We start from the raw sequence: 24,080 nt of genomic DNA on the forward strand, positions 1-24,080 counted from the left end.
ATATATATATGAAAATATGTGACTGGTAGAGCAGAGGAAGTAGTCCATCTTGGAATACACCTGCCTTGAGGATAACAGACCACCTTGTAGTCAAAACTGGATCAAAACAACCCCAAAACAACTGGAGATTCAACATTAGCCCTGAAAAAGATAAAGAATTTGTAAAGCAGTAAGTCACAGGAAATGGAAAGAGTTATCGTACCATGAGAGAGATTGAGAACCTAGTGAGTGCTTTAAGAGAGGGGTCATGGCACGCACACTGGACAAAAAAAAAAGAAAAGAAAAAACCAAACACAGAATACAGAATAACAAGTAGAGTTTTATCAAGATATATTAGTATATCTTATTAAGGAATATTGCTGCAAAGTTTTACCTCAAAAGGCTGCTTTAGCGTTAAAACCTTGCCTTTGAGTTGCACAGCTCCAGGGGACAAAAATAATGAGAATAAAAGATTTCTTTGTTCAAAACCTGTGGAAAGTGTCAATGGATAATGAAAATCTTTTTATAATACCTAAGATTCAGAATGATAATTGAACTGGTCATGCACATGTTCAGATGCATATACTGAGCAAATCCAATAAATTAAATAGACCCATTCATAGATAATAATTGCAAGCATTATTCTTGGCTGAATCAAACCCTAGGAAGGTAAAGCTTGTTAGTTCTTTATGTTCTCTGGTACAGTTGAATCAGAACAAATGTACGCCAAGAATGGCTATAAGTTCAGTATTTGTTAATATGGTTCCTAGAACGGTGCAAAAATATGTCTGCTGGTCAGCTGCTATGTATTTAGAGCTAGCAGTATGTTTCCTCAAACTGAAGACTCAGTCATGCTCTAAGACACAGTCGTATTCTGAGCTTGCTTTCTGTTTGTATTGTGCTCTCTGGAATCACTATATATCAACAAAGACATGAAAAAATTCCCCACAGGTTGCTGTACTCTTGGGTAAAGATGTAGCACAGAGTCTGTTAGGAATGACCTAATCATTTACATTTAGTAGAATACTCATATGATTTTTAAAAAATTTTGTTCTTTTAGTATAATTAAATCAAAATGCTCATTTATTTATCAGATCTGCATTGAATGCATCTCTCAATCAAATCTATAGACCTCTAGGCTTGTAACTGAATTGGGAGTTGCATTTCTTTCAACCTAATGTATTTTCCTTTTATTATTATCTTTAAGTTTTAATGAAAGCAAATTCTTAAGTCTGCCATTAATTTAAGTTTCAGGATACCCTAGAATATTTTTAGATGGTAAATTAATATGACTTTTAGAAAAATGATCTGGTGATTCCTAACTTTTTTTTTTGGTGATTACTTAGAATACATAGATTTCAAGACTGAAAAGCAGCATGTTCTTAAACTGCAGGTGTTGTGGGGGAACCCTCCTATCATCATGTCAGCAAATTACCTTTGTCAGTGTTTGCGTTGTTTGCATGAGAGTATATAGTCATTTAGATTGGAGCACTGAAATGTCTTTGAGAATGCCTTGAGACCAGACATAATCCACTGTTATATGAAGTCTGAAAATGTGATTAGAAACAGCCCAGTGGAATTCAAGGTGCTATTTTCCTTACACTGAAGGCCATAAGGAGCAAATATTTCAGCCAAGTATGAAATAGCATTCCTATAATTAACCAGTTTTAGGAGCTTTGGCACCACCTAGTATGCCTAAGTAACTTCAGAGTAGCAGATCTCCCAGAAAAATCCTTTATTTAGACAACAAAAGTGCATAGTGCTTGAGGGAGAGAATGTAGAGCAAGCAGTACCTCTGCATCCCATTCCTGAAAGCTTTATCTCATGGTTCTACACTTACCAGTTTGAAGTACCTGATGTGTACAGGAGCTCAGCACAAAGTCTATCACCTGAATTTCCGATAACAATCATTGTCTTATGAGGGCAAAGTATCAACTACAAAATATAATCAATATGTCTTGAAAGGTAAAGAACATTTGTATGGTACAAAATTGAAGTCCAGTTATGAGCAATCCAATCTATTAATACAGTTACTTACATGAATACAGAGCCAATGAAATGACTAATACCAGAGAGCAGTAAATGCAGAGGCTATAATGTCACTGAATGATTTTTATGTGAAGGTAAAATACCAGGATAACATCTTTTCTTGCAGATCTCAGAAATCTCATTACTAACACCTGACAGTGAGTGTAGTGGATGGGTGCGTAAACCCCCTTTTTTCTTCAGAACAAAAACCTATATCCAATCTAAGTCACCATTTCACTGGACTTTACAAGAGAAGTACTCTCAGGTCTAAAACCTGGATTTTCAAGCTTAATTTTTTTTTTTTTTTTATGCAGGGAGAGGTGGGTATAAACAAGCAATTATTTGTCATTGGGGCTTTTTGTCACTTGGAAAATTTGAACTGTGGCCTCAGTGGGAGGTTCTTCCTTCTGCCACCTTTTGCTAGTAAACAGATCTATTAACTAAAAAGTCTCTGGACCTGTTCCTTTGTAATAAAAGGTTAGAAAACATACGTGGTGAAGATCATATTCTGTAAGTGCACACATGCAGACTGTGGTTAACTAAATTCACCAGTCTAGTTTCATGACATCATAACAAGGAGAAAAACATATTGAAAATGCATAAATAATTTTCAAAAATTAAAAAAAAAAATACTGAAACAAATATGAACATATAATTCACACTTTTTCCAACCAAACTCCTGCTTTTATGAGAAATCAAACCAAATTAATTTTGATTGATGTAAATGAATACTTCTTCCAAATTTTATTTTGAGACCATTTATTCACACAGCTATTAGTAAGAATATCTTCAGCATCCATATATAAATATATATATATATAAAATGCTAATTTTTTCCATAATATTTTTTCAGGAAATGTCACATACAGCTTGCTTTCCACTTATTAGCAGTTTTTTTCAATCTGAAAATGAAAGGAAAATACAAAATGCCTTCCCACAAGATAATATTTTCCTCCTCAAATTGTGAAAATTCCCAAGGGAGCAAGATCCTGAATATATTTGAAAGCTCTGCCTTTTGTAAAGATTATATGCCATAAAAAGTTTTCATTAAAATCCATTTGTGGGAAAACTGTTCATCAACTTCACAGTAGCAAATCGCTTGGGCACTCCACACTTTTGAAAGCTACCAGCTAAAACGTGCATCCAAATAATGATAGGAAACACAAGATGAAAATACAGAATTATTCCTTTCCTTCTGTTCTTATCCTCTGCCTACTCCTCCCTTTCCTCTCTTAAGCAAAATCACTTTAACATGGACTGTGCCAAAATTATTTGTACTTTAATTTTCAAATCTCTTTTCACAAGTATTGTTTTCTTTTTGTTTCCTTTCTACCACAAAGAATTAAACCATTTATGGATGTATTATGGATAGTTTTTCTCTACAATTGATCACAATTCAGTTTTGTCTGTTTTGTCATAGCCCTAAGAGTTATTTATAGTTCTGATATCAAATAGGATTTGTTATTACATAGACAGTTTTTTATCTTAGTTTTTTTATTTTTTTTATTTCAGAGTCATTCTCTTTTGTCATTTTTTTAAGCTACCAGATCACCTAACATAAGCAAAAGCTTCCCTCCCCCTCCTCACAGCATCACTTACTTTAAATCTTCCCATCAAGCTATACCAATATTCAGACTGCAAGTCTGAAACTTTACAAGGTGGCAAGTAATTGCCTAACCTGCCATTCAAATCCAGTTCTCTGCTTAAAGTCACAAACATTAGGATGTCCCAGCATGACTTGCCTTTTTGCCTCTAGCATTTGCTAAACACGAGCTTTTCAAGACCTGCTGCTGTGGCTCAGTCTGAATTTCCCTTCCTAGACTATTTCTGGCACCTTTACTTTTCAAATCCTAAACCTGACCTTTTGTTGTTGATTTCCTTTCTGTTTCAGTACAAAACCACAGGAGGTTCAATTCTCAACCATTGCTCAGGCTAACTTACCTCCATGAGACTTTTCTGAACAGACTACCACCTTGTGCTCTGTACATGGATCACAGGAAAACACCTTGCCCTGCATCCATCAGTCAAACTTATTTATCTGTGCCTAATGGGGACAGAGAGGGCTGAACTTCAGTAACAAGTCCCAACATGATCTGCCTGTTCGAACAATTCAAAGTTGCCTCTAACAATCAAAGTCTGCCTCTTAGGCCACCTCATGTGGTGAGATTTTGTCTTCCAGTGCAGCTAGTGCCAGAGTACTAATTTGCAAGATTGCTTTGTCTCCCATAGGGCTGAAAAGGCTTAGGGAGCTGTTGTGGTTTAAACCCTAGCCAGACAGCTTGTTCACTCACTCCCAGTGAGTGGTGCCGGGCTGACAACAATCGAGGGCCTCCCCCCCCCCCCCCCACCCCCCCCAGGGCTCTCCCTTTCCCTGCTCCCGGAGGAACGGGAAGGAGGATCGAAAGAGTGCAACTCCCACGGGTTGAGACAAGAACAGTCCAGCAACCAATGTACAACACAAATCACCACCGCTACCACCAATGACAGCAATGGTAAGAGAAAATAACAAGGGAAGAGAATACGATACCACCGGCCAAGAAACGAGTCCTGCCCAGCAGCCCATGTCCTTCCGGGTAACTCCCAGTTTCCCCCCACCCCAGGCATGACGTGCTGTGGTATGGAATACCTCCCCGGCTAGCCCGGGTCAGGCGCCCTGTCTCTGCTTCCTCACAGCTTCCCCTCCTCCCTGGCAGAGCATGAGCCTCACAAAGTCCTTGGTCAGGGTAAACATCACTTAGCAACAACCAAAAACATCGACTTCACCAACACTGTTCTCAGGCTGGAAGTCAAAACACAGCACTGCACCAGCTACCACAAAGGAGAAACATGACTGCGTCTGCTGAACCCAGGACAGGAGCTTTCTCTAATTTGAGACTTCAAACCTTTTTGAAGCTTGAAGAACACTTCTTTTGACACAGAAACCACCAAGTGACCTTGTTACAAGAAGGATTTACCCAACATTAGGAGATCTGCCAGCTGTAGCTGTACTGATGGAGGTTGTTGCTATGACTTAAAAATGGAACCATGCCCATCTATGCAAGAAAAGTTGCAGACTCAAAGACTTACAAATACCCACCAAATCTTAACACAAACTCTCTCTTTTTATTTGCAGAATCATAGAATAGTTAGGGTTGAAAGGGACCTTAAGATCATCTAGTTCCAACCCCATTTGCCATGCACAGGGACACCTCGCACTAGATGATGTCACCCAAGACTCCATCAAATCTGGCCCTGAACACTGCCGGCAATGGAGCTTTCACAACTTCCTTAGGCAGCCCATTCTAGTGCCTCACCACCCTCACAGTAAAGAACTTCTTCCTTATATCTAACCTGAACTTCCCTTTTGAACTTTTAACCAGTTACCCCTTATCCAACCACTACAGTCCCTAACAAAGAGTCCCTTCCCAGCATCCTTATAAGCCCCCTTCAGATACTGGGAAGCTGCTATGAGGTCTCCACGCAGCCTTCTCTTCTCCAGGTTGAACAGCCCCAAGTTTCTCTGACTGTCTTAATATGGGAGGTTCTCCAGCCCCCTGATCATCCTCGTAGCCCTTCTCTGGACTTGTTCCAACAGTTCTATGTCCTTTTTGTGTTGAGGGCACCAGAACTGTGCACAATGCTTCACAGATGTTGTTTTTTAAACCATATATATTCTCACTTTATGGATTAGTTGCCTGAGTGTTGCCTGTCAACTACTTACACTTTTTACCAGCTGAAGAGCACACAGCAGAAAAGGAAAGCCTTAACTTATCTAAGTAGCTGTGTCTGTAATGAGCAATGAGCATAGGATTAAACTGATAGCTGTTGGCTTTGACAGTTCTTATAAGGGTTCAGTTGTAAGGAGAATAAAGCAATTCCTACACCGTGCACTCTCCTTTAAAGGCTGTTTTCTGTGGTGAGAGTTCAAAGACACTCTCAGCTACAGAGAAATTTTTCTCCTGCTTTTTTTTTTTCTGCTCTTTGGTTATCGCTTTTGGACTCTGTTTAGAACTATTCCCAGTGCCTAAAGGAATGTAACGCTTCCATGTCTTTTGCCTTCTCAATGTCTACTCTGAGAAGTAGCACTACTGAGTAGTAGTAAAAGGCTTAATATAATTTACAAACCGCACTCCCAGAAAGTTCAGCAAAGCATGTAAGGAAGTCTGCATTCAGGGTTTACAGATTCTGTATTTGGCTTTAAAGTTAGGGGAAAGAAAGGGAAGGATGAGACAATGCATGGGTTAACCTGAAGAGATAGATAATTGCATCTGGAAGCCCTGGGATACTTTTTATATTCAGCTACACAGTATGCAGGCACATGAGGGACACTATTTTTACATGAAGTGTAATTGGATACCATCTTTAGAAAAGAAAGCATGAGGATAAAAGGTGAGGTCTAGTAAGAGTTGCTGGACACCACACTGGGATTTGAGGATACAAGGACAAGTTTCAGTTGTCAAATTCCATAGTCATAGTTAAGATCTTTCAACATAGCTCACTGGAGCTGCCAGATGTAGCAGCACAGCTAAGCAAAGGAGCTTGCCTTTTTGCAAACTTTGGTCATGGTGCAAAACAGAAGGCTATACTAGGATGGGATGCATGGCCACAGTGTTGCAGGCAGTGCTACAGTGAGGAAAATGCAATACCACACAAAAAGAATTGGAAATATTGAAGATCAAGAACATTAAGGTATCCTTTAGTTTACATGCAAGTCATGCATTTCAGCTATGTCAAAAACTAGGTAACTGTGTGATATGGGTGACTAATCAAAAGGGATCAATCAAAAGATTGTCTGTAATAATTTGTTTGCCACAACCTGAAAATGACCAAGCAAAAATATCACAATATATTCTTGATTTTCAGCCAAGGATAAAATACAGATGCAGTTATACAGCTTATCAGGAAAATATTTCTCAGAAAGGTAGACAAGGTTACCTCCCCACACACATCCTATATAGCCCCCGAGCCCCCCAACTTTATGGTGTTACAGAATTATCTAGAATGTGGAAAAAAAAATTGCAAATAAATTTCTGTAATAACCTGTGGCCAAGAGAGCCTATTTTATCAGAGGAGATTATGATTGCTCAGAGGCATAAGGATTTAACCCACTGAAACAAAAAGAGGATATATAATTGTTTTCTATAAATACATCAGTACAGGCAAATTGCAGAGAGGGAGAGAAGCTATTCAGGATGTAAAACAATGCTGGCAGAAGTGCAAATGCATATTCAGTGTCCATGAATATACTTAGGCTGAACTATCAAAAAAAACAAGGCTTTGAAAATCTTTCAGTGAGGAACTTTGGGGGCCATAAGCAAGCTCATTGCATATGAAGCCTGCAAAGTTTATGAAAAACTTTAAGACATAAAAACCTTCAAATGTGGGAGATAGATTGGCCTAGATGATCCCTGAAATTCCTTTCAGTCTTTATTTCACATGGACATTAAACATAGTAAGAGTTTGGGATTACAAAAAAATAAAAGTAATGTGAGAATTTGGTAGCTTCCTGTAGACACTAATTTTGAGCAAGCTCAATAAACTAAAGGTAAAGAGTTTTGGGTTCTTTTTGTCAAAGTAAATTATTAAAAATGAAAAGTCTGAACTGTTTAAATATTTTTCCATCAAACCAACATTCAAACGATAATTTCTTTAATTGTATTACTTTGAAAAGTGCCTCCTATCTCTGTAGAAAATGCAAAATTTGCATCAAAACTTTAAATCTCTACTTACCTTTTGATTTTCTGTTGTTAATTTTGTGAGACAGCTATCGTGCCATGTCATGAATATAGGTAGGACATTAATGCAAAATACACATAACAGAGAAACGTAGGTGAATTTAAACATAAACCAAAAGTATCTATTGAAGGCCTGGTTCTGTATTTGTGATTAAGTTATGGTACATCTGAGTTGCAAGCAGGATGGCTGATGTTTATTTCCTGGCAGCCTTAATCATAAGAGTCAGGGTTAAAAGCTCCTCTGTCAGACATAAGCAGTTCACCACAAATATCTTCACAGGTTACTACAGAGTAAGGTGTATGTTCCAATCACCCCACAAAAGCCAAGTTGTGTTTCACAGAGTCTGAATCTTTCGTATATATATGTATCTGCCATACAAAATGAGATCTAGAGACAGCTCACTGTTACCTAAAATGTTACTGAACACCAGATGAATCACTGAAACTGCACACATGTTCTTAGATGTTAGCAACAGTGAGATGGTTTGAGTCATGTTTTAACCCCTGCATTGCATGTTCACTTGTATCACAAGCTGCTGTATGGTGTTAAAGGATAAACTATGGGTATTTAACTGCAATTTGTTTGACATAGTAATCATGCAACTCAGTAAGCTGAGTAGGACAGGCACAGCCCTTGCTGGAAAGTGAAGGACACAACCAAACACTGGATACAGGAACACACATGCTGTATCAGGTAGCACCAAAAAAGACCATACGGTTCAGAGCTTCTTACTTGATTAAGTGTCTGAATCCTATTAGATACTTTTCTATGCATATATATCTAAAGAAAAACATTGGAATACAAGGAGTATGGCATAGCATTTTCTCAAGGGCACTAGAACTGTTTCTTACTTCAAATGAAAGCTTTATTGTTGTTTTTCTAATAGCTGTATCTGACAAGAATCATGTCAAAACCAGGGACCAGCCATTTCTTCTCCCAAGAGAATCATTATCCTTACTTGAGACAAATTTTGTTCTGCTTATGGCATCAACCTGAACACAGCTAAGAAAATTGTAAAATGCCCTGAAATAACTCTTCCATGTAAGTTCACAAAGGGAAACTTTAGGTAGCCAGGGACTTCAGCAACTCTTGACAAAATTCTCAGTTGTGCCTTTAGATTATTAAATGAATTTCAAGTGAAATGAAATTAAAGCTTATAGCAGTTTTGATTTGCTTGGGTTGCTGAAGCATTACTCAATATTTCTTTGGTATCACATTGCTGAATGGACTGTAACAGTCAACAAACTAATAACTGAGAGAACAAAATACACCCATGCAGAGCACACACATTTCTGATGTGAGTTTATTCTTCATTACCCATGTTAAAAAAGCAATCATACAGAAAAAAAACAGTAGTGAAAACATGGCATGTCCAATTTTAAACTAAACTGAAAATAGTATTCAAGAGCAGAGTGGAAACAATAATTCTTTTGCAATGCTATAGGGAACACCAAAATTTGTTTTTCTTGCTGCAGCTTTCATTCATTCAGTTAATATTCTGATTATTTTCATGGATCTGTCCTGGGTTCAGCAGTAGCAGTCATTTTTCTTCTTAGTAGCTGGTGCAGTGCTGTGTTTTTGACTTTCAGCCTGAGAACAGCACTGATAACACCAATGTTTTTAGTTGCTGTTCAGTAATGTTTCGTCTGACCAAGGACTTTGTGAATCTCATGCTCTGCCAGGGAGGAGGGGAAGCTGGGAGGAAGCAGAGAAAGGACACCTGACCCAAACTAGCCAAAGAGGGATTCCATACCACAGCATGTCACGCCCACTGTATAAAATGGTGGCAGTTACCCAGAAGGGTTATGTCACTGCTCGGGTTGGTCTGGGTATCAGTCAGTGCGTGGTGAGGTGTTGTATTCTCTTACCTTGTTATTTCCTTTATCATTATTATTATTGGTGGTAGCAGCAGTGATTTGTGTTATACCTTAGTTACTGGACTGTTCTTATCTCAACCCGTGGGAGTTACATTCTTTTGATTTGCCTCCCCATCCCTCTGGGAGCTGGGGGAGGAAAGGGTGAGAGTGAGTGAGAGGCTGCGTGGTTCTGAGTTATGGCTGGGCTTAAACCACGACAGGATCACAGAATCATTGAATATGCTATGGTTTGTAGTAAAACTCGCTGAAATTGGCAAGAATACAATGCTATTTTAAGATAGGTGGTTAATAGTCTCCTCTGAGATCTAAGAGTGCCCCTTTCTCATGTGCTGCTGAACTGCAGTACTTCAACATCTGTCAAATACCAGGAAAGAAGACATGAGAGAATACCTGTTCAATGGAGAAAGTAAGCAAAACCACCCCTTGCTGTTCTTTGATCCCTTTACCCAGAAAAAAAAGAGCTTCAAATGTAGTTGTAAATATTGAATATCTAACTCTATTAAGTATTTTTCTTCTGTGGTAAAAAAAAATCTTGCATGTAGTCACCCAAACAAAAAGAAATAGCCTACAGAAAGCCATAAATATACATATAGAGTTGAAAAGAACTATCAGGTAACATCAGCTGTTAAACTGAAGATTCTAGAGGAAAGATGCGATTAAGTATCAAAGGGAAAATGTATTCTGACTTTCCCAAATAAATGTGACCATCAACTAGGGTTGATGTCACATTAGTTGAGCTATAAGAAAATATTTCCTACCAAATGTGATTGGAAAATTTCAAATGAAGTGTTTAGCTACTTTTACTTGATATATAGTGAGAGGAAATTCAGTCTGACATTTGTCGTCACAATTCCAAAACAACCTCAAGATATTAAGTCCCTTCAGTGCCCTCCTCTGCAAAAATAGATATTGAGATGTAGTTCTTGCCCTTGTGAAGAGAGCTATCTGGTCAAACAAAAGAGATGAGGCACTGAAGAATGATGAGTTATGGAGTTACACAGAGGCTAAACTACTTGTGTCAGGCAGAAAATATGTGAAAAAAAAAGGAGGTCTCTTTTAGTGTGACATGAAGCCATTTTAACCATTTACCCACAACCTGCCTAGTAGTAAATTAAAGATAAAAACTTCCTTATGATTCTATGATTCATTCATTAGAAAGTGCTGGTTATTTCTACATCCCTACATTTCTTACTCTCTTCACTAACTCATGGGTTCAACAAAATGACTTTTCACAAAGTTCTTGATAATGTGTTAAACACAGAAATTCTTGATTATACTTTACCACTCTATCATGCCTGAGAGACTTCCTATAGTGCAGTAACAAAATTCACATTTTCCTTCTTTTCCTAGTAATCAAGCACATACATAGAAGCCTTTACCTTGGAGATTTTTATTTGATTGTTTGGTGACTTTTGAAGTGCAAAATATTAATTTGTTTTCTAGTATATAAAATTGCATAATATTGTATTCTTATATTACAGTAGGCAAGGTTAATGCAAAAGTTTGACTGAAATTTTCTACTAATGCATATCCCAGATTCCTAAAAATAATATGTTTACAGTTATTACAGCATATTCACAAGAGCAGAGGAGAAACTGGACATACAGTTGGATTTGAACTGTTACCATAAACAGTGATTTACTGACATTTCAGTCTTTTTGTTACACTTATGGACATTTAAATACTTAAAGCAAGCTATCTCAATATTACGTGAGCTTTTCTTTTTTGGCAGTGCATTCACAGTCTAACTGCTGTTTCATTCGCACTTTCTATTGCTACTCTGTATTGAAATTCAACATTCTGTATTGAAAACAACAGTATCCAGTTGTTTTCAGGGGAGGATAGATATAGCGTGACAAGTCAATTTTTCAAGTTACATTAAAAATCAATTTATAGAAAAGAAGTAAAGACTACTGCCTTCCAATGCCACTCCTTCAGGCTTAAACAGAATAATTAACTGGTCTTTTAATTTCCCTGGTGCTTTAGTTATAGTAATGGTAAGTTGATGAGGGAATGAACTCTCCATGAACACTTCATTCAGCTGAAAGATGTTTATTTTTATGTTAATAAATTTTACATCAATTTTATTTTGAATATACTGCGCAGACCAACGTAAGGTAAAATTTATCCTTTTCTCCCTGTGTGTGTCTTTTATCCCAGAATCAATGGAAGATAATTTGAAGGTGTTTGTGCTTCTGTCAGGAAGAGATATGCTGCCGTGCACTTCTGACAGAGCTGGATCATGCACAGAGCAGATGACACACAGCAAATTCATAACCATGTTTGTATGGCCTTAGATTGAGCCCTATAAATTTGCATCACAGGGAGGAGTTACAGAGAGATGATTACTATTGTAGAATACAATACAGGGGTAATGTCTTTTGTATAGTCTGACAGTAATCTTCACCATGACTTAGAAAAGCTTATTTAATAATCCAATTTAGTTTTCTGACTGACAGCAATTTAGAAAGATTAAACAAAATGTTTCTCATCACAGCTTGTCATGGTAAAACATCTGGATTGTAAGACACCATGAATTTATTTACTACAGTGATGTACACTGGCATTCATGAGATACAATATCTCAGCTTCATGTTGCATCTTTCTTAATCTCTTCACTGATACACCTTATCAGTATCACACTCTTTCAAAGCTGTCTTCAGAGCTCAGCTCTTCTAAGTGTTTAATAATGCTATCTTACATGATTGCTGTCTTTACCTCCTTCCTTTATCCTAATCTACATGAACAATGCACCACAGAAAAATAGTCATACGAAACTACAGCAATAACAAAAACAAGTACCATTATTAATTTGTGTGCAGAGGAACTATTTTATAATATCCAATGCTTTTTGTAAGTACTTATAACTTCTGCTTCCTACAGTACCAAATAATCCTCGCATTATTGGCCTCAACAACAGCAGCAACAAAAATATTAGCTAGAGTAATAGGGTGGAATATGAGCTCCTATTTCAAAAGGATGGACTCTGTCCACCTTCCCTTTCTCATGCTGGTCTGCGTTTCCATCCAACGTAATCCTAAAATATAGCTCCATGCCAGCATAAAAAAATAGATTTCATCACCAGCAAGCTCAAACTTAGTGCTTTTAAAATTAAATGCACGGCAATGATTTTTCCTAAAAACATAGAAAAAAGATGCCTACTATCTGTGACCTTGTGAGTCAGGTTATCTATATCTGAAATTTTATAGCTGAGTTCAAAACTTTACAGTTTTTTGTTTTTTTTTTTTATAAAAAACTCTTCATTTTTACAGAGTTTGTAATGGAAAGAATAGTAGATTCTTAAACTCATTGTAATGAAATGTGTGGTATGGCATCAAACTCTAGTAACAGAAATAGTTTGCGAGTTTACTGAAAGCTGAGAAGGATTTAATTTATTGCTTAAAACTATCATATATATGTGAGAGTACTGGACTTTCATTATATGAATTTCTTAATATGGATTTTCACTATTATTCTCAAATACTCTCTTCTGTGGCTTGGATCCATTATCATTCTCAAATTCAGTGATGAAAACATCCACAAAACTCCTGGAGCATGACTAGGTACCCTCCTGAAAGGTAAGCCTAGAACTAGAGCAGCCACCCACTCTTTTTATGCATGAGAAAAAACTTTTGGATTTTGGTCCACGAACATGGTAGGAAAAAAAATTTGGAACACTGAAATTTTATTGGTAAGATAGTGTTCAATCTATAGGATCATAATTATTTGTAGATGATCTATTTATAGAATAGTGAGGCATCTTGCAACTGAAATAAGAAAGCAGCAAAGCCTGGGAGAACATGGTTTCACTTGTTCGTCATTTGTATCACAGCAGAATTAAATTTTTTTCTCCTAAAAAACAAAGCATCTGAGAGTATGGATCTTTGTACTGCCTGAAAAAAACTGCCATAAATCAGAAGGTGGATGTAGAGTGAAGGGAAATGAATGTTCAGTGTTTTAAAACATTTTTTTCCTGAAAAGGAAAAATAAAATTATATATTCTTTGAAAATATTAGAGTAGAAAAATTCATCAATTTTATTTTAATCTTTCTAATAAAAATATTTTAGCATTTAAAAATTACCTTTTAGATATTTTTGTTTAATGATGTTAGAATTTCTAAGAAATAGAAGAAAGTTAATTAATTCAGTGAAGAAGTGATGAACTTGAAATAGAATTAAAGTATAAGGAATTCCTCTGTGTTCTTATTCTTGAGAAAAACTCTATAAACATGGATAAGAGGAAAATTAGGAGCTGCAGTCACCAAAACGTGCTTTGTCATCAGGCACAGAGACTATACTATTAAAAAATGTTTGTCAATATCTCTGTTTGCTTACTATAACCATAAAACTGGGTGATGCATTCTTTGGTTAAGTGTATTTGTGATTAATTTTGAAATTACAACCATTAGTCATAAAAATAATCTAATACCTGTGAAAATATGGTTATCATTATTCCAACCTTCAGTGTTTACCCAACCAGCAAAACATTCAGAATGGTACAGAGAATGTTTTTCAATCTCTATAAGGCTTTAGACATGTCAAAATATGTCACTGTGGAATGCCTCTACTTCCACTACTCATCCACTCTATAAATAAAATATGAAGAAATATTTTACTGCAAAATGTCCCTTGAATTTTATAATGCGAGAGCTAGGGAAACCAAACTGAGAACTTAATGGGGATCTCAACTTTGCCTGGCAACACCAAGAGAAAGAGCTAGACTGGCACTTAAGAAAAGGGAAGACCAAAGTTCAGGAATATTGTCCATTGTCTTGGGCATATTTAAAAAAAAATTAATACCTTCAGCCAACAAAGAGGGGTGGTCAACTGTTAGCATTTAAGATTTGGAAGCAGGGCTAGTGGCCTGATCATGATTTGGATCTCCTAGTCAGAGTGGAAAGGTACCACTTACAATGGCTTGAAGTAGGAAGCCCCGATACTCAGTACTTCACAGAAAAGGACATTTGTGAATGTCTGTCTCAAAAGCAAAGATAAAAGTACAGAGTTGCAACACATTTTGTGTGAGTAATAGATGCTGCAGAACAATTACCAAAGCTTTGGGGGAAGCAAAAGTTACTGAAATACTTCAAGATTGCAAACTCGAGTTTTATGTATATGTGTCTTGGCCATTCCAATATTAATGAGACACAGTAGTGTCAGGATAGGAAAAACTTTTAATTCCCTCATTGAAAAGGGTTACAGCTTTGCTTCCACACAAATAAGTGTAGGAGGCAGATGTAAGCTACAAAATATTCAGTGTGAGGATAAAGTTGAAAAAAATTGTCCTGCTTTTCAGTCTGTGCTGTTTCTGCAGAGCTATCATTAAGCTGAATGCAAGTCAGGGACACAGACTAAGTGCTGAGGTTCAGTGAGCAGCTAAGGTACTTAAGAGAAAGAGCCATCAAGGTTTGATATCATGCATATTCAGTATTAACACCAGAATGGTGCTGGGGCTGGAACTTAGTTTGGAAGTCTTTCTCTCAGCTGCTCTACTTAGCAGACACATCTACAGCCTAATGTCTCCAGCTGAAGTGTTGTTTGTTTGTTGAAAAACATTTTCAAAATAGCACATTGGAGTACCGCGCTTCAGGTCAAGGGCTGTTATACAAAATTTCCTAACACATGGACACTGTGTCCGAGGTGAGGAACCAGTGCACATCACTGACGTTTTACAGCCCCAGGACATGCAGCAATAACATACTGATGTCTCACAGCTACCACAGAGGTCAAACCAGGGCTCTTACTGTACACAGTGCTCCTCAAAAGGATGCCAACAATGTCAACTGTTTCAAACCCAAGTAACTTTTCCCTGTAAGCTTTAGGGCAGAAACATTTCTCTGAACCCCTACTGCTCAGGGCTCACAGTAAATTGTATGTTTGAAGAATAACCCTTTTCTGCCACAGGGAGTCCAATTGTATCAATACAAGGGAAAAAAGTTAAAAAAACCCAAAGAAAAATACAAGGAAAAAAATGAGTATTTCAAGATTTTTTTTCTTCTGTAGGAAACAAATCCTAGCCAATCAAGAGGCACCTGGTATAAATTATCCAAAATCATTATGAGAAAAATCATTCTACAGTAGGAATTTTACAGAGTGGTACAAAGGTATATACATATACCTGTCTATATGTGTGTTCATGTAAGTCAGTGGTGTTATATTAAAATTACTTCTTTTCTTCTTGCTCTCCTGTTGTTGCAATATTAGCAGTGCCTTTATGAAAAATCATGTTTTTCCTTGAGCACAATAGTTTCTTGGAACAGTCAAGTTGTACATCCATCTATGGCATTACAGTTTTGTGCTAAGTTTTATTGATTGTTATGACAGAAAATATTAAGCATGACAACCTCCAGCTGTTAGCAAGTGGAAGTAGAGAACTTGCTCCAAAGAATGAACTTTATTAATGTCAAAATCCCTTTTAATAATATTTGAATAAGAAAACATTTGATGCAAATGACAATGGCTATTTCAACCCAATTTTTTTTCTAGATAAAGAAATACGTATATATAGCAATTTCAAGTACAAGGTAAAGGGGCATGGCATATGAGAACATTTCTCTCTGGACTTGTGGCTTGGAGTCTTTCCCTCATTACCAGAAAGACAACTTCTGTTTTTTCAGATGGTTTCAGCCTTTTTGGCTGTGGGAGAGATTATATACCAAACAGTAGACATCAAACCAAAAAAAAAACCTCTATCAAAAAGCCAATGTGTCTTTATCTTGATGACATTGCTTCTTTTACTTCCAGAAGATTAAATGTAAATATCTTTTAATGCTTTTGGTTTATCAGGCTCATGTTAGGCGGTACTGTCATTTTTTTCATTATTTTTTCTGTACTTTACGATGCATTCCATGTAGATCATATGCCATATATATTCGTTTATGCGCTCCAGTTGCTGGAGGACAATGAGAATTTTATCTTCCCTTTGAAAAAAAGCTGCCTCTGGTTTAATAAGAACATATCTTAAAGCCAGTGTTCCTGATCCCTTACCGCATTTTGTGTGACTTCTTTATCTACCCATTAAGATTATACCTACCTAAGAAATTACTCTCAAACTGGAACATTTCAGTGTATTTTCACCTTTAAGAAACTAGCTTGGAGCTGTAGGCAGAGGTTACTAAAGTCTGAGGGAAAAATACTTAATGCCATTTTGTTGCAAAGGATACGTATTTGAATTGTAGGCAAGACCTTGACAGGATCATATTGCTATCTTTTCACCCACTGCCCTTTTTTTCCCCACCAAACTGGCATAAAACTTTTCCATTCAGACAATTTCAGCATTGTGGGGCTAGTTACTATGGGTTTACAACCAGAGGAAGTGAATTCCCCAGCTCAAGCTATGCAGTATCAGACCTAAGCTTGATTTAGCTGCTAGCTCACACTGAGCCCAGAAGCTCAATGCTGTTTGTAATTCATAAAGGGAGTTTTCTAAAAAAAACCCAGTAAGTACCCACTACAGACCAAGGGAAAAAATTGCTCAAGGTGCTGTTTTTTGAGGAAAGAAATAGAAATGTGGTTCTAGAAGGACACTTAGATATTTTGGTTTGGTTGGGTTTTTGGTTGGTTTGGTTTTTTTTTAGTTTGGTTTTTTTTAAATTTTTTTTTAATTTCTAGTAGGAAGTGATACAGTCAGTTTACATTATTAGTCCTAAAATAGCAAAAAATGACGGCCAGTCATCAAACATTAAACAATGCAGAGAACATAGTGAGTTTTTAAACAGCAGATTTTGACAAGTAATATTCTGAAACACTGACATCTCGTGGCAAGCTGTAGCAACAGCAGTATTCTCCAGAGGTTCTTGGTGTCCTTTTCTAAGTGAAGGTCAAGCAGAACAGATGATGCAAAAGACTTAAACTATATAAACATTGTCACTCTTATTTAAAACCCAAACGTGACAGATCTACTTTCTAGCCATATCATTAACAAAGAATAACATAGAATTAGCTTCACAAAATACTAGGGCAAGTGCCATATTAAATAATGTTAAAATAAACCAGTTACAAGTATGCTGTAACTACTTAGAAATAATTTTTCCATTAACAGTACCAATAAATTGGGAAACCTTTTTGTTAACCACAGTGGCATGTGGGATTTGTAATTCAAAAAAAACTATGTCAGTAACAAGTGGTTTCGTTACTAGAGTACACTGCAAGGTGATCACCATTAAGCTAAACCAGTAGTGTATTCTTTAATATGAAGAAAATAATTTCCATACTGCCTACAGCAAGTAAGCTGGTATTGTGTTCTCACCTCTTCAGAGCCAGCCACAGAGAAAAGCCCACCAAGTCTGGCTATTCCAGACTTTCAGGCAAATTACCTCTTCAAGCATTTAGGTAGGGTTTTGTGGTTTGAATTTTTGTTTTGCTTTTTGTTTTTTGGGGGTTTTGGGTTTTTTTTTGATTGCTTTTCTGTTGCTTTTTTTTGTTTTTTTTTTGGTGATTGCTACCACTGGAATACCTCTTGAAGATATTTGATCTTAGTTCTCAAAATCTAGCAAAGCTGACATAGCCAAAAAAAATCCCAAACAAATTACTTAGTCATTTGCAACCATTTTTTATTTGGTTTTACAATCTGACTACCTGCACTTTCATTAACCACATTTAATTATCTCTCCGGCAGTGGTATTTAGGAAGTCCTGTTAAAAAAAACCATGAAGCCTTCATTCTAGACAATTCACCCTTCTTATATCCGTTACATTTTAATGTAGTTTATATGAATTTCCTCTTTCTTCTCCATTTCAGCAATCATGTGTTTTGCCAATAGCTGTCTATAACAGTATTTCCCATTTGGCTAACATAATTTTCATTGTGATGTTACCTTGCTGACTGAGTGAAATTGGTCTGATACAGGAACCAGGAGGAAAATGAGTGTCGACTGTGCTAGAAATAAGTGTTTAACATCACTCACTACACGTAACCCAAACTCAATGTTAGTGGAAGAATGTAAAGACAAGTTGTAAAGCAGAATCAGAACTATTTAGACTAGAACAATTACCTTTTTCAGTTCTAGTCCAAATTCTGAGTTTGATATTTTAACATTAATTTTGTTAACAACAAACCATCTGCTTCTCTCTATCGTGGAATTTCATGGAGAAATGAAAGACTATCAGTATTCAATTACATGCCTAATGGGAGCAAGCAGAGAAGGCAAAAATTTGAAATAAAACCAATCTTGATTAGAAGTGAATGCCTGAAGTAGAACCAATGCTACCAGCACTGGAGAAACATAATTTTCTCCAGTCACTTCACATTATAAGCTAGGAGAGCCCTAGATTTGTCACTGTCACCAGAAAATGCAGAAACTGTGGTTATCAAAGTCACTTTCTTTTATCTGTCTATGAATGGCAGAAAAGTTGGGATTTCTGATATCATAAAAGAACTTTCTCTCTCTGATTCTTACCTTCAAGTTATATAAGAAGTACCTCAGAATATCATAGAAGCTATAAATGTTGACAAACAAGTCAATTATCTGTCAAAAGATATATTTCTGTAAAGAATTCTTCATTTTTAGATGCCACAATGTGGAAATGTCCTCTTTGAGATGTTTTGCTCCACATGTAACAGACACTGTTCAAGCTTGTTGGAAAAGATGGGTAACTTTCTCAGAAACTAAAACTTTGAAGTTCCCACCCAGAAGAGAAAATGTGAGAACTGAGTATTTTACTTCCTCAGGAACAGAAGAGCACTTTAAATATTTTTTCTAACTAATTTAGCCATATAACCCTACATGCATCAATATTTCAAATCAGTTGCCCATAGTTCTCAACAGCATGATATGTATTCTTTACACGTGCAGTTTAAGACTGGTCGTTTCAGATGCTTACCATTGCAGTGTTGGAAAAAAAACAAAAGTCCCACTTCTTGTTCCACTTCTTGTTCCCTTGTATACTATCAGAACTATCATATGTTCCCTCAGGGTGGGAAAACTTGGATTTCAAGATGTTTTTCCTTGCCTTTTCTGCTCAGAAAGTGAACTTTGCTTCCTGTGCAAAATTTAATGCGCTGGAAATGTTCTCAGATCTCACAAAACCTTAACACTGAGTAAGAAGAAATAAACATTTAATATCCTGATGAGTTCTTTTCAAAGGTCAGGGTATTGATCGGAGTTCAAGTGGATTAACCATCTATGGGGTTTCTGTGCTTTCCATCAGGGCTCTAGATGTCACGTGTATTTGAAATTTTGTCTTTGTGTTTAAATATAGGCCTGCAGAATGGAGGCAGTGACCTTGAAATTTGGAGTTTCCTGGAGAAGACAGAGGCACTCAGATCCCCAAGGTTGAATGGTGTCCATGTAAGATTGTTTAAAGACCATTCCAATCAGAATAAATCATGGTGGTCAAGGGAAGTCCTTGACAATAAGGAAGATTGAATTATGCCCATTTCAAGAAAGACAAGGAGAAAACCCAGCCTCACTTCAGCCTCCAGAATGATAGAAAGATCACACCACAAACCTACTAGAAATAGACTTTTCCAGGTGTTTTCTCACAGAACCTCAGTTGTCTGCTGGCTGTCAGAGGTCCAGAGGCTACACTATTTAAATATCACCAGAGAGGAAATGTAGAGGGACAGTGTTTGCAAACCCTCCTATTACAGCAGAACATGAAATCCAGCATAGATGCAACTGAGAAATATATCAATTTTATTGCAGCTAAAAATAAAAAATACAGCAGCTGAAAATCAAACGTAACTATATTGAGATATGTTAGAATTCTGGAAACAGATAATTTATTTTTTTTTTAATTAAAGTATCATGAATAAGAAGTAGGAGATAACAGCAAACTGAAAAACAAATAATTTAAAGATTTAAAAAACTAATAACATACAGTATAAGTGTTGAAAAACTGAAAATATTTATTGCTTTGTTGGAATGTCTTGGTACCTGCAAATTATATTTCTGTGTCCTGCAAAACTTCCATGTGTCTCAACTAGCAAAGTACATGTTAAGATACTTCTTCATTTGGACTTCAAAACTACAGAACATGCTTCTGTAGTTTTGAAATCTGTATTGTTGAATTCTGTTTCTGTCACTCACAGTAGATTGTCAACTCTTCAAGCTACTAGACAGAGCAGTGGCATAATGAAACCCTGAAAATAAGTTCACTTATCTTGATTTCTTGCCTGTACTTCTTTTTCTGTGTATCTATACATAGAGAAGGAATATGTGCATACTGTTGAGAGAGGCAAACTGATCTGTGCTACGGAATGATATGCTGAGATCACTACTTGAATAATCGTACCATAGAAAGAAAAATATGTTTGCACTTCGCACTAGCAAGTCCAATATTACAATTTCTTTCCTTTCAAAATGTGGGTTTTAGTTTTAACCCTATCTTTTCTACAGCTGAATACTGAAAATATGAGGTAAATATTGCTGTTTGGAAGACCAAATGATAATAAAAAAAGGCAATTAAAATATCAAATCAAGCAAAAGACACAGGCAAGTGTGATTTAACCCCAGCTAGCAACTAAGTACCACACAGCCACTCACCTCCCTAAAGGCCTGTCTTTACTCTGAGAAAAGGAAACTAAGTAAAGGTATTTAAATGTTTCTACAGTTGCTCCTGCTGAACAGTCCTAACCACTAACAGAAGTTAAGCAGCATGATATGAGAAAACTATCTCACTTACTTCCAGCTGAACTCAGAGTTTGATACACCCAACAACTCTTGATGTGAATTTTCAAATGAGATGCACTGGTAGGGCACAACTTCTCTTCATACAAGCCAGGTATGACTGGCTTAGACATATACATACTGTAGTCCATTTAAAGTTAACTTTTCAACTCTCTACCAATACCAGTAGAAACTTCTATGCATAGATGCCACGGTGATACAGCCCTCATAAGCTTCAAACATTCAGAAAAAGGGTCTGATTGTACAAATCAATGAGACCCAAGTCCTCAGGGTATCTAGGCACTTACCTCCTGTTGAAGAGAATTAAACAGAAGGCAACAGAGGGTGATGCTGAAACTCCTGGAGGCTTGCTTAATTAACATAACTGCTGAGGTTCAAGTCAGTGGTAGATCTGGTCTTCACCATGTCCTTTTCTCAGAACTTGAACTTCTAAATGAATTTTAAAACTACTAACTCTTTCCCCACTTGACACAGATAAACATGAAATCTCTTCACAAATAGTTTTCATCCTTATTTGTCTTCTGGCAGAATACAATCACTTAGTACACATTTTTTTATGATATATAAAATACATTTAGTTTCTGCTTTTCATTTAAAGCAATTTACTACTAATTGTGCCCTAAAAGAATTAAACCACAGTTCTGACATCAAGCATTAAGAAATCACTTAAAACTAGAGAATGTATGGATACCACAATTTAAAATTAAAACAGGCATACATGCACACACAACTGCATGTTTTTTTTTCAGTAAAATCTGAGCTACTCGTTTCTGCATTTACTTTCCTAAGATCAATAACATGAGTGTGTATGTGCACCTACAGCACTATTACAGCATGATAGAAAGCTAACACCCTTCTACCCAGCCACAGCTGTCTTCTTCCTTGGCTTGTCTTTTCATATAGGGCATCACTGGTAGGAAGTACCTCATCTCCTTAATGAATTTATGTGGAACAGATTTCTTTCAGAGTCTTTGGCGGGGGGGGGTGGGGGTGGGGGTGGGGTGGTGTGGTGGGCTGGAGCACCTGTCCTATGAAGATGGGCTGAGAGAGTTGGGCTTGTTCATCCAGAAGAAAAGAAGGCTCCAGGGAGACCATAAAGCAGCCTTTCAGTACCTAAAGTAGGCCTACAAGAAATCTGGAGAGGGACTTTTACAAGGGCATGTAAAGGGGAAATGGTTTTAAACTCAGTTCAAGAAGGACAGGGACCTGCTGGAGAGAGTCCAGTGCAGGGCAACTAAGATGATTAAGGGAGTGGAGCATCTCCCTTATGAGGAAAGACTGAGGGAGCTGGGTCTCTATAGTTTAGAGAAGAGGAGACTGAGGGGTGACCTTATTAGTGTATATAAATATATAAAGGGGGAGTGTCACGAGGATGGAGCCAGGCTCTACTCAGTGGCAAACAATGATAGGACAAGGGGTAATGGGTACAAACTGGAACACAAGAGGTTCCACTTAAACTTGAGAAGAAACTTCTTCTCAGTGAGGGTGACAGAACACTGGAACAGGCTGCCCAGGGAGGTTGTGGAGTCTCCTTCTCTGGAGACATTCAAAACCCACCTGGACACATTCCTGTGTAACCTTATCTAGGTGTTCCTGCTCCGGCAGGGGGATTGGACTAGATGATCTTTCGAGGTCCCTTCCAATCTCTAGCATACTGTGTATGTGTACTGTGTGTGTGAAAGAGGATAGATTTCGATTAGATATTAGGAAAAATATTCTTCACTATTAGAATTGTGAGACAATGGCACAGGCTGACCAGAGAAGCTGCTGATGTCCCATTCCTGGCAGTGTTCAAGGCTAGGCTGGATGGGGCTTTGAGCAACCTGGTTTAGTGGAAGGTGTCCCTGCCCATGGTAAGGGGGCTGGAACTTGATGATCTTAAGGCCCTTTCCAGCTCAAACCATTCTAAGATTCTGTGATTCTATGACTAGAGGATCTTTTGACTATCAAGTAGATGTTTAATTATGATGTTGTTTAAAATGTAGAAGATTGTGTAAGTACATAATTAAGGAGTTATCATTCCTAACAAAGTAGGGGAAAAAATGGCCCTGAATTACATTAAGTAATCAGGATTGATTAAATATGTCTAGTATAGTGTTTGGGCTATTAAGTCTACAGTGACAGAATGTTATGAGTTGCTCATATGTCTGGGTCATATAATTTGGTTCTAGTAAGTACTAAGATTTTGGCTGGGAAACACAAACATTTTATAATTCAAAATCTTTAAATTTATTCCTGTCAGCTGTAATGAGTACTAACTGATGTCTGCTGTAGGTCCCTAGCATACCTGTAATACTTGATTCTGAAAAACAAATTCACAAGTGAATAAATAATACCCTTGTGTAATTTCAAAGTAAAATTGGAAATCACAGAATTGTGGAATCATTGTATAGTGTGGGTTAGAAGGGAAGTTAAAGATCATCTAGTTCCAACCCCCTCTCCAATGGTCAGGGACACCTTCTACTAGACCAGGTTGCTCACAGCCTTATCCAACCTGTCCTTGAACACTTCCAGAGATGGGTCTCTGGTCCTGGTGCAGGACCTTGCACTTGGCCTTGTTGAACTTCATGAGGTTGGCACTGGCCCACCTCTCAAGCCTGTCAAGGTCCCTCTGGATGGCATCCCTTCCCTCCAGAGTGTCAACTGCACCACATATGATGATGCTGATGTCATCAGCAAACTTGCTGAGGGTGCATTCAATCCTGTGTTGCCAATAAAGATGTTGAACAGTGCTGATCCCAGTACCAACCCCTGAGGAATGACACTCGGCACTTGTATTCACCTGGATATCAAGTTGTTGACTGCAATTCTTTGAATCTGACCATCCAGCCAATTCCTTATCCACCTAGTGG

The sequence above is a fragment of the Pezoporus wallicus genome, unplaced genomic scaffold, assembly GCF_028554395.1.
Source record: "Pezoporus wallicus isolate ANWC-B61680 ecotype Strahan unplaced genomic scaffold, APGP_CSIRO_Pwel_v1 contig_227, whole genome shotgun sequence".
In the NCBI taxonomy this organism is placed as follows: domain Eukaryota; kingdom Metazoa; phylum Chordata; class Aves; order Psittaciformes; family Psittacidae; genus Pezoporus; species Pezoporus wallicus.